Source organism: Callorhinchus milii, unplaced genomic scaffold, assembly GCF_018977255.1.
Source record: "Callorhinchus milii isolate IMCB2004 unplaced genomic scaffold, IMCB_Cmil_1.0 Scaffold2, whole genome shotgun sequence".
Classification (NCBI taxonomy): domain Eukaryota; kingdom Metazoa; phylum Chordata; class Chondrichthyes; order Chimaeriformes; family Callorhinchidae; genus Callorhinchus; species Callorhinchus milii.
Genome location: NW_024704743.1, coordinates 108390532 through 108401607, shown reverse-complemented (window position 1 = coordinate 108401607; position 11076 = coordinate 108390532).

Below are 11076 nucleotides of genomic sequence, written 5' to 3'. Positions count from 1 at the left end.
CAAGGCATTGGACAGTCAGGGATTTGGATTTGAGCAGGTGGTTGTGATCAGGAAGGTAGGGCAGGGAAGGTACGAGGGTGTCCGAAGGCGGGTTCAAAAATAGGGTTTTGAGATGTGCCTTGAAGGCGGCAAGAGAGGAAGTGAATGTGGAATGAAGTTCCAAATGGTCCAGGCAGAAAGGCTGAAGGCCCAACCACCATTGGTGGGGAGGTCCAGGTGGGGGACATGGAGGAGGCCATAACCTGCAGAGCGGAGAGAGCGGGCAGGTTGAGATGGAGTTAGCAGGTCACAGAGGCAGGAAGGAGCAAGGCCGTGGAGGGCCTTGAAGGTGAGGCCGAGGATTTTGAACTCTATAATCAGGGATGGAGAGCCAGCGGAGCTGGGCGAGGGTGGGGATGAAGGGTCATGGAGTCTGGTGTGGGAGAAGGCATGAGCTGTAGAGTTCTGGATGATCTACAGTTTGTGGAGGGAAGAGTTGGGAAGGCCAACAAGTAAGGAGTTGGAGTAGTTGAACCTAGATGCGTGGATGAGGGTTTCAACCTGAGGGGAGAGGTCATGACTGAGCCGGGTGATCTTGCGGAGATGGGGAAAGGCAAAGAGGGTCATGGCATGGATGTGGGGGAGAGAGCACAGTTGAGAGTCAACCAGGATCCCAAAGTTCCGGATTGGCTCAGTGCAGCGGAGTGTGCATCCATGGATGGTTATGCTGCCAATGCCTGAGGTGAGGAGGCGCTGATGGGAGCCAATCAGGAGACCCTCGATCTAGTTGATATTAAACTGGAGAAAGTTAGCTCTTGTCCAGGACATGATGTCTGACAGACAGTCTGCCAGGACAGCAGTGGTCCTGGAGTCTAGGGTGGAGGCAGAGAGATAAAGTTGGTTGTGTCAACCGCGTACATGTGGAAGTTGACTCCATGTCTGCGGATAATGTCACCAAGAGGGAGGATGTACAGATTGAAGAAGAGAAGACCGAGAACAGAGGCCTGAGGAATGCCGCATGAGATAGTGCATGGGCTAGAGTCTGAAATGCTGTACTCTGTCCAGCGCCTTGGACATCCTCCCGACATGAAAGGCGTTATACAAATGTAATCTTGTTGATTTTGTTGGGCTGGAGGTGAAACCGTTTGTGGAGACAAATTGAAGATGGTGAAAAATAGGATTGAAACCAGTCAACAACAAATTACATTTGTATAGCGCCTTTCACATCAGGAGGATGTCCCAATCGCTGTCAAGGACAGAACCATGAAGGTTGAGGTGAGAGGAAAGACAGTGGAGAAGGAAGTATTATCTCAACACAGGAGGCCATTCAGTCCAAAGTGCCTGTACTAGCTGTTTGAAAGTGCTATCCAATTAGTCCCAATGCCCCATAGCCTTGCAATTGTTTCCTTTTCAAATAAGGGAGACAGGCACTTGCCCAGGGGCTTTGAACAATGAGGGGCAGAGATGTGCATGTAATGATAGTGTGCATGTTAGCAGCATAGTTAACTTGGACTCTGCTGAGCACAGAACTAGAAAACATAGCTTCAATATTAACATTCATCAAGACTAGAGATTAGTCAATTTCAAAAGTAATCACTCCACTTAATAGTAATTACCTGTGAAGTGCATTGAGACATTTTATAATAATATATTCCTTTCTCCTTGCATTAATGTGAAATGGGTGCTATGAAGTGCAAGTTTTGTTATTTATTTAGGAAACGATAAGGCCTACCATGGAGTGATGCTATCCTGTCAGAGAATCTTGTAAAGAAACAACAGCGACACCAAAAGGCAGTGAGGGGAAAGATTAACACCAGCTCCTTCTCCTCTCCTCAGCTTCTCGGTAGCAGGAAGCCTGAATCTGACTGGAAAGAGAGAGTAGTCAGAGGAGAAGTCCTGCTGGCAAAATATTGTAGGAGACAAATCATATAAAAAGAAAGTTTCATACTTTGAAATATCTCAAAACACCGTACAATAATTATTATAAAAGACAGTGACTGTTTTATGTAGGCAAATACACAGTCATTTTGTAAAGAGTAAGGTCCCACAAACAGCCATGATAATAGTAATCATCCTTGCATTTGATATAGCACCTTATCACATTGTTGAGAGGTCTTGAAGTGCTTTATAAAGTATACTGTAAAGCGGGGCTTATTTTGTGAGCGAACAAGGCAGACAATTTGTGCACATTCTGCCATGAAGTGAGTGACCAATTTTATTTGGGGGATTGTTAACCAGGACACCAGGAGAAACTCCCTTCTCTTTATGAATAATGCCATGGGATCTTTAACATCCACCTGCACAGACAGCTGGAGCCTCGGTTTCAAATCTAATCCAGAGGACTGCACCTCCAACAACATAGTGTTGGAGAATGAGTTCAAAGTCCCAACATGGGCCCATGAACCTGCAACCTTCTGACTCAGAGGCAAGAAAGTTACCAACTGAGCCAGGCTGACAATTGATTAGGAATATCGTGATAATATATAACTACAAACAGAAGCACATGAGCTCACTATGTCTGAATTGTCCACTTGGCCACTGGTTGTCAAGGCAAATGCTAAAAATAGATCAGTTTGAAATGTTAACTCAGTGCTTTTGTTCACTGTGCAGGAATCTTGGAATTGAGAAAACAGTGAAAACATGCAACAAATCCATTCAAGCACGTACTCACAGCTTAGACAGAGCATTATATATTCATTTCTGCTTGTAAGTAATGCTATTAATGCTCTTTTTTTATCAGTACTTGTCAGCGCTTTACAGTCAGCACCAAGCACTGCAGTAGCAATTAGAAGGACCGTATGCTTTAATGTTTTGACGTGAGGTATTTAAACTTGGAATCAAAGCTGAGAAACTGCAGTAGAATTATTTGCAGAAACACCATTACTGGCATCCTAAATGTGGGAAAAAAAAGGCTACTCGTGTTTTCAGTATAAAATGAATCTTCTTTGTGCTGGAAACAGTCATTTGCTCTCAATGCAAAATCAACTTCAGCCTAGGTCAAACCAAAAAGGTTCTCTCTTACCCATGCATATAACCTGCTTCCCAATGCCATTCTTGGTCTCTCTCCTTAAATGTGAACATATTAGAAACTGCAAGTCCAGTATCGGGACTTGAGCTCGCCTTGCAGGCTGGCACTCCAATGCAATATTGTTAGAGGTGCCGTCTTTCAGATAAGACATTAACAACAACAACGCAATTATATAGCGCCCCTCACGCAGGTAGCGTCTCAGAACGCTTAAACCAAGATCCCCTCAGCCTATTCTTCAGGTGGATGTTAAAGATCCTAGGACACCATTTGATGAGTGTAGGGAAGGGGGGGTTCTCCCAATGTCTCAACCAACAATTTCCCAGATAACATTGGTCATTGTTTTCTTATTCATTCCGTCAGGTCTGCAATAATGAACACTGTATTCAGTTTACAAATGTTGATCAAGATGAAGGGTGACAGAGGAACCCAATCTCAATTTTGGCACGAATGTTAGTATCCAGCATTCCTGCTCAGGTATAGCTTGGGTTAAACTGGGGGTACTCTGCCTCAGCAATGTACTTCAGCCTCTCCATATGGTGTACCCTGATGTATCAGTGTGTCAGCTTAGCTCAGTTGGTAGTACTCTTGCGTCTGAGTCAGAAGGTTTAGACTGACACTTTAACACAGTGCTGGTGAAACACTACAATTTTGGAGGTGCGGTTGCTGGGATGATATATTAAAGAGATCTAGTCTGCCTGTTCAGGCGGATGTTAAAGAACCCAAATCATTATTTTAAAAAGAGAAGGACGTTTCTCTTTGTGTCCTGGCTAACAATATCCCAGATAAAATCAGACTGTTTGTGCAAATATTATGTGCAAATTGGCTACTGTGTTGACCTACCAAATACAGAGTCACTTCAGTTAATCCTGCAAATGCTTTGAGATATCCTCTCCACATGAAAAACTCTATTTTAATTTCCAACACTAATCACCATTGCGGTTTCTCTGTGCAAAATTGACAATCAACGATGAAGTATGAAGTATTGGCAGCTTTTTACTTAGGAGTCACACCCACTCTAAACTGGGAACTTTTATATTGTGTCAGCCTAACTCAGTGGTAGCGCTCTCGCCTCTGATTCAGAGGTTGTAGGTTCAAGCCCAGGTTGGGACTTGGAATGATACTGTGCAGTGCTGGAGGTGTGTTGCATTGTTATCACATAATTGAGATGTCTCAAAGTGCTTCACAGGATAGATGATTGTGTATTTTGTGAGCAAACGCGACAGTCAGTTGGGTACAGCAATGTCCCACAAACAGCCATGACTGTGACTAATATTCAGATGAGACGACAAACTGAGGTCCAGTCTGCCTGTTTAGGTTAAATCACTTGAAAAGTGAAGGGAGTTTCGCCCGGGTCCTGCCAACCCCCTCCCGCCCCACCCCAAATGTTAGTCACAGCCATGGCTGTTTGTAGGACATTGCTGTACCCAACTGACTGTCGCGTTTGCTCATAAAATACAGTCATCTATCCTGTGAAACACTTTGAGACATCTCAATTATGTGATAAGTAGCTATATTAAATGCAAGTATTTTTGCTAAGGTTATCGAACAAAGATGACTTTTTAACTCAGGTCTCAGAAGTAAAAGGACGGTGTCTATCTTGTTGCTCTTTCACCCATCCCCTGTAATTTCATTTAAAAAAATAGATTTTGACATATTGTTGCAAGTACTTTGAGATATTGAACATTTGATACTGTGCAATAATTCAGTCACAAAAGCTGTTCTGATTATACTAGTTTCTCTTTATATGGAGCAGAGCAGTAACATTTAACTATAGCTATCAATTTGGCTCCCTCTACTGTCGGTAATTTGTAACTACATCTGTAATATTGAAATGCTTCAGTGATTAAATTGCCACCAAATGCATATAATAATCATCCTTGCATTTGGCATACCACCTTATCACGTCATTGAGATATTTCAATGTGGAGCTTGAACCTACAACAACAAGATTCCATTTATTGAGCGCCTTTCACGTCGGGAGACATTCCAAGGCACTGTACAGTTGGGTCAGGACCCGAGCAAGGGGGAAATGGTCAGGGTGAGGGAAGGGAGGGAGCGAGGAGGGGTAGAGAGTCGAGAGGGGAGCTGAAGGCACGGTCAAAGAGAAAGGTCTTGAGACCGGCCTTGAAGGAGGAAAGGGAGGAGGCGGCGAAGGCACTGGGGGATGGAGTTCCAGAGCCTGGGGGCTGAGAGGCTGAAGGCCACCTCTGGTCGGGCGGTTGGGGCGGGGGATGTGGAGCAGACCGGAGCCGGAGGAATGGAGGGTACGGGCAGGTAGGTGAGGGGATAGTAGGTCGGAGAGGTAGGAGGGAGCAAGGCCGTGAATGGCCTTGTAGGTGAGGATGAGGATCTTGAATTCGATCCTCTGGGGGATGGGGAGCCAGTGGAGGCGAGCGAGGGTGGGAGTGATGTGGTCGTGAAGCCTGGTGCGGGACAGTACACGAGCTGCAGAGTTCTGAATGACCTGCAGCTTGTGGAGGGAGGTGGCGGGAAGGCCGGCGAGGAGAGAGTAGTTCCCATAGACTGTCTGATGTACAGGTGAGAGTGCTATGAACTGAGTCAGGCTGACACCATCAAATACATCATATACATGGCAAAGAAGATGACTTTGGTTGGCGTTTTTTGTCAGTACTTGATAGTCAGTAGCAATAAAGTTAGGAAACATCATCCTTAGCATCTTTTCTTGCCTCTAAGAAACCAGGAATGACAAGTGTACATATTATAATGCATACTTCCCTCTCAATAAAGCAGTAGTGAAAAGGCAGAATCTGATGGTGGTAAGTCTGTGCCCACACTTTAAGCCTAAGCCCTTAAGGCCATGATCCTTAGGTTTCTGATCCTCTCAGACAGAGTGTGTCACCCTTGGATATGATAACACTCATCGAGCCTGCAGTTAGTTTCGTTATCTAAAACCCAGGAACCAATGCACTTCATTTGGATTTTTGTCATGTGGATTCCTGTAGGGCACATTGCTATAATAACCTCATATTAAAAAAATACAAATGTAAATATACAGAGAGATGGATCAGGGACTTCGCTAGGATCTTGCAATGTCCAGAATTTCAAGAGTCACATATCCTAAAGCCCATTCAAACCCAATAACGGTTTACAAATCTGATGGGTTAACAGCCTCCAGGACAATTCCACATAGTCAGCAGAGATTAAATTAATGGTGTGAACAGAAGGGGCAGGTTAGAGGGGCGTAATCCACGTTTCTGAAAACCGTACTGAATTTGCCCACCAATTACTCCATCTGAGGAATAAACCACCTTTTTTTTTTTACACAGTGCTAACAAAGATCATTTACTTTCATTATTGCAGAGGGACAATGGGAGCATCCAGTGTCTCATATCACTCTCCCTCAGACTGTGACAGTGAGCTCTGTGAACTCACCAATCCTCCAGATATAGGCTTGGCACTATTCAGACTGTTTTAGCTGAAAGATTTTTAAAATGTTCTTAGTTTAAGAGTCAAGGTTGATACGTCTCTTGACTCTGACAATTTTAAAGTTCCAAAAGAATAACGAGGAACACTGGAAGTCTTCAGTTCTTCTGTAAGTACATTCCAAATTGAATTTATGAAATGAACAGAATAGGAAGATCTATCAAAGCAGGCTGTGGAATATCAAGAATTTGATAAGGGCTGCAAACAACAACAACATTACACTTATAGAGCGCCTTTCACGTTGGGAGGACAGCCCAAACAATTTTAAAGTTCAAAAGGAATTGACTCAGATGATTGTGACTCCCCTCATGGATATTTTCAGAGCTCACGGGGTCTGGGGCAAATCCCAGCAAAGTGTATAATAGAATTTTTTAAAAAAGAGCTATGGATAAAACTGCAGACCTGTAAGCTTCACATCAATTGTGGGAAACTGTTCGAAAATACGATGAAGGATAGTATAATGGATCATATGTACAAGGTGTTTACAGTAATCTGAAGCTACATTTTGGCTTCATGGGTGGGAGTTGTGCTTAATACATTTATTGGATTTCTTTGATGGTTTTACAGGACTCATGAATAGGGGTAAAATAGTGAATAGACAGAATAATGTGGCAGATAATGTGCGAGTCCCGTAGAGTAATGTTTAGCGAGTACACCTTGCAAGCGAGAGGATCTGGATTCGATTCCTAGGCAGAGCAAAAGCTTAGGCAAGTTTCCTGACTCCACACGCCAATTGCGCACAGAGGTGTCCCGCAAACAGTCGTGGATTGAAGTGACCAATTTTTTTTGAAGGAACTATTACCCCTAGAAAAGCGATCCAGCAATCAACTAACAACTGGGTTCCTACTGACTGTTAGGTAAACAAAGGCACGTGGAGTAAGGATATTTGCCCAACATTTCGTCCTACCGGGAACCCAGGTCTCTCGCTTGCGAGACGAGTGCTCTAAAACAGATCTACAGGACTCCGCGAGAATGCAGAACATTTTTTTGTGAAAGATACTACCATGTGGAACAAGACTACCAGCACAGATGGTAGAATTAGAAACTGCACAAAGGATTCAAACACGAACCAATCAAGCTCCTGCCAACTTAAAGGAATCACAGTTATTCAATTTAATCATTTATCATATTGAAAGTGGTCCTGTGCTGAACTTATGCATAAAATGTGACTGTTACATTACACCAGCAGCAACCAGTCTCAGCCAGGACATTATCAACAGATGATGCAACTCTTTTGTCCCCAACATAGATCAAGCAGTTAGTGGAGCAGATTTAACACTATATTTGCCAAAAGTTATCAGGAACTGAATAGACCCAATAGTTTAAGCAGCTGTTTTATTCAGCCTAATTGGGCATACAAAAGTAAACTAATCATTTGGAAGCAAATACAATAGAGACAATATAGCATCTATTCATATTTAATAATAATCCTTGCCTTTGATACACCATCTTTCACATCAGGAGGATGTCTCAAAGCTCTTCACATGGTAAAGTATAATGTTTCATGCATTTTGTGGGGATTGTTGACCAGGACACTGGGAGAAACTCCCTTGTCTTTTCAAATAGTGTCATGGCATCTTTAACATCCACTTGAACTGACAGATGGAACCTCCATATAATGTCTCATTCAAAGGATGGCACCTACGACAATGCAGTATAACCACAGCACTGCACTGAAGTGTCCATCTTAGACTATGTGAATCCAAGTCCCGACATGGAGCTTGAACCCACAACCTTCTGACTCAGAGGCGAGAGTACTACCAATGTGCCAGGCTGATACACATCAAACTGGATGGGTGTCAGGGACCCTCTCCACTTACCTCCCCCTTTTCAATGGTGAAATCTGCAAAGGCAAGCCTGAGAAAATAAAGTTTTATCTTATGGCCTTCTATGGGTCGTAAACAGAATATCGACTTTTGGAGATTTCTATTAATACCCAAGCTACAAATCCAAAGCCACAGGTGCTGGATTCATCATTGTGAACAGAGTTGGGGGTGGGGGGGAAGAAAGAGGAGTGATACAATAATGCAGGTCCATTCAGACCAGCATTTCTTAATTCAAAATAAAATAGATACAAGATTAACAGTAACAGCAAAATGCCCAGGTTAAGGTCATTAAGTCTGTAATCAATTCTGGTAACAAGTAATCACTTGGCTTCTATATTAAACCTTCAAGGGTATGAAAACATGACTTTTGACTAGATGAAGCAATCTTGTTTCTGGAATGGTGACTGGTATCAATGGATGCATTACCTATGTCCTTAAGTCACTTGCAATCTCATTTTTAGATCATCTGGCATCGCCTTCCTAGAAATAACTGCACCAATACAGCGTCCAATACAATTTTATCGTTCCTTTTTCTTTCTAAAGCAAAGTTGTAGACTTTTATGCTTCTTACTAAGTGTCATCATTCTAAAAGCCATTTTTCTTGCTCAAAAACCTTTTCCCTCTACTGCTCTTCCTTCTCTGTCAACCTGAAATAAGAGAAAGTACATTGACTTCTGTACCATAAAGTTCCTTCAGAAAACCCACTGCATAAAGCACAAAATAAATGACTCATCCATCTTTGTCAAGGTTAAAATCCCATCTGGGATATATATATTATTTTTCAAAAGATAACGCAATACTCATTGGGCTGTGATTTACATTGACGTGGTGGATTCACAGGTAATTGAGGGATTCCCTTATGGTACAGGGGATGCCTCCTACTTCCAAAGATTAGACTGTGTTTTGTCAGATTTTATCTGATTTTAGTGTCAAAACACTGCCTGCTAATTCGGATGATCAGACAATTGGAACCTGCGCCATTGCTCTCACAAATAATTTATCACAATGATTTGCACTTTTGGTTTTGATTTTACCATTTTAGATATGACTCGTACAGCTGTATTCCTGTAAGGTTTCAATGCATTTCCCATCCCTTTGTGTGGACAACAACAAAATTACATTTGTATAGCGCCTTTCACGTCGGGAGGACATCCTAAGGCGATGGACAATCAGTGTTTTGGACCTGAGCTGGGGGTCGGGATCAGGGAGGATGGAGGGCAGGTGGATAAGGAGGGTGATCAAAGGCACGGTAGGAGGACATATGGATCGCATTCATTTTAATGGGCTTGGCTCTGATTTTAAGATTATGGTCCCTTGTTCTGGAGTTGTCATTCCTCATCAATTCCCTTCATTATCTTGAATTATCTTGAATAATGAATTGTCTTCGTTATCTTGAATAACTCAACCTGATAAGAGTTTGCTAGGCAAAAGAAGACCAAGGTCCATCTAGTTCTCCTTTCACCACCTTGGCAGCCGCTTGACATGTCGTGTCCCAAATTACATACTGTATCCCGAGCTATTAATTTCCTGCAGAAATCTCTCTAATGTCCCAAACTATACAATGTATCCCAAGATATTATTTTCTATAAGAAATTTGTTCTTGAAACAAACAACATTTTCTCCTTCCACTGTCACCCTGGGGAGCCTGTTCCATACGTTTACTACTCGCTCACTGAAGTAGTGTTTCCGCAGATTTGTTTTGAATTTACCCCCCTTCAATCGTAGCCTGCGTCCTCTGGTTCTACATTTCAGTGCAAGATAAAACAGCTTGTCATGGCCTACATTATCTGTTCCCTTCAGAATTTTAGACCGTAATCATATCTCCCCTCAACCTTCTCTTTTCCAGTTTATCTAATCACTCCTCGCGGTCCAGTCCCTCCATCTCAATCATTTTGGTTGCCCTCCTTTTTATCCTCTCAATCGCTGCAGTATCTTTTTTTTTTATCATCCCTTATCCTCCTTAGCTCTAGAAAATATACCTAGGTTTACTCAACTTCTCATCACAGCTAAAGTCCCTTCATCCCACATAGTGTATTATATATTATATTAATAGATGTTAAGATATAGAAGTGTTGGTGAAAGTTTAAGTGAACAAATTGGGTGATTCAATTTTTCAGAAGATACTATTTGTATGGAATCTGCCATAGAAACACAAATGAAAATTGTATTTTCCATCTATACCCAAGCTCCAAAGTCCTGAGACTTGTCTCTTGTGTGAAACATACCACAATACAACAGATGGACCTGAAGATTTTCTCCATTACCTTAATTTAAAATCAATGGCTCAAATTGTTGGTTTCCAATCCCAGACTGATTTAAATGCTGCTTTTCAGGATATAGATTGAGTTACGTTGTTACCCCATGAAGTGGGAATGAAAAATATGGGTTAATAAAGGACATCCAAAACGGATTTGTTAAAAGCAAATCGTGTCTAACAAACCTGAGTTTTTTGATGAAGTAACAGAGAGGGTGGATGAAGGTAGCGCAGTTGATGTAGTTTATATGGATTTTCAAAAGTTGTTTGATAAAGTGCCACTTAAGAGACTTGTAAGCAAAATAGAAGCCCACGATATTAATGGGACAGTGGCAGCATGGAAACAGAACTGGCTGGGAGACAGAAAGCAGAGAATGATGGTGAATGGTTGTTTTTCTGACTGGAGGGAAGTGTGCAGTCGTGTCCCCCAGGGGTTTGCATTACGACCACTGCTGTTTTTGATCTATATAAATGACCTGGACTTGGAAATTGTACTCCCTATACCCACGTTTGCAGATGATACTAAGCAAGGAAAAATAGAAAAC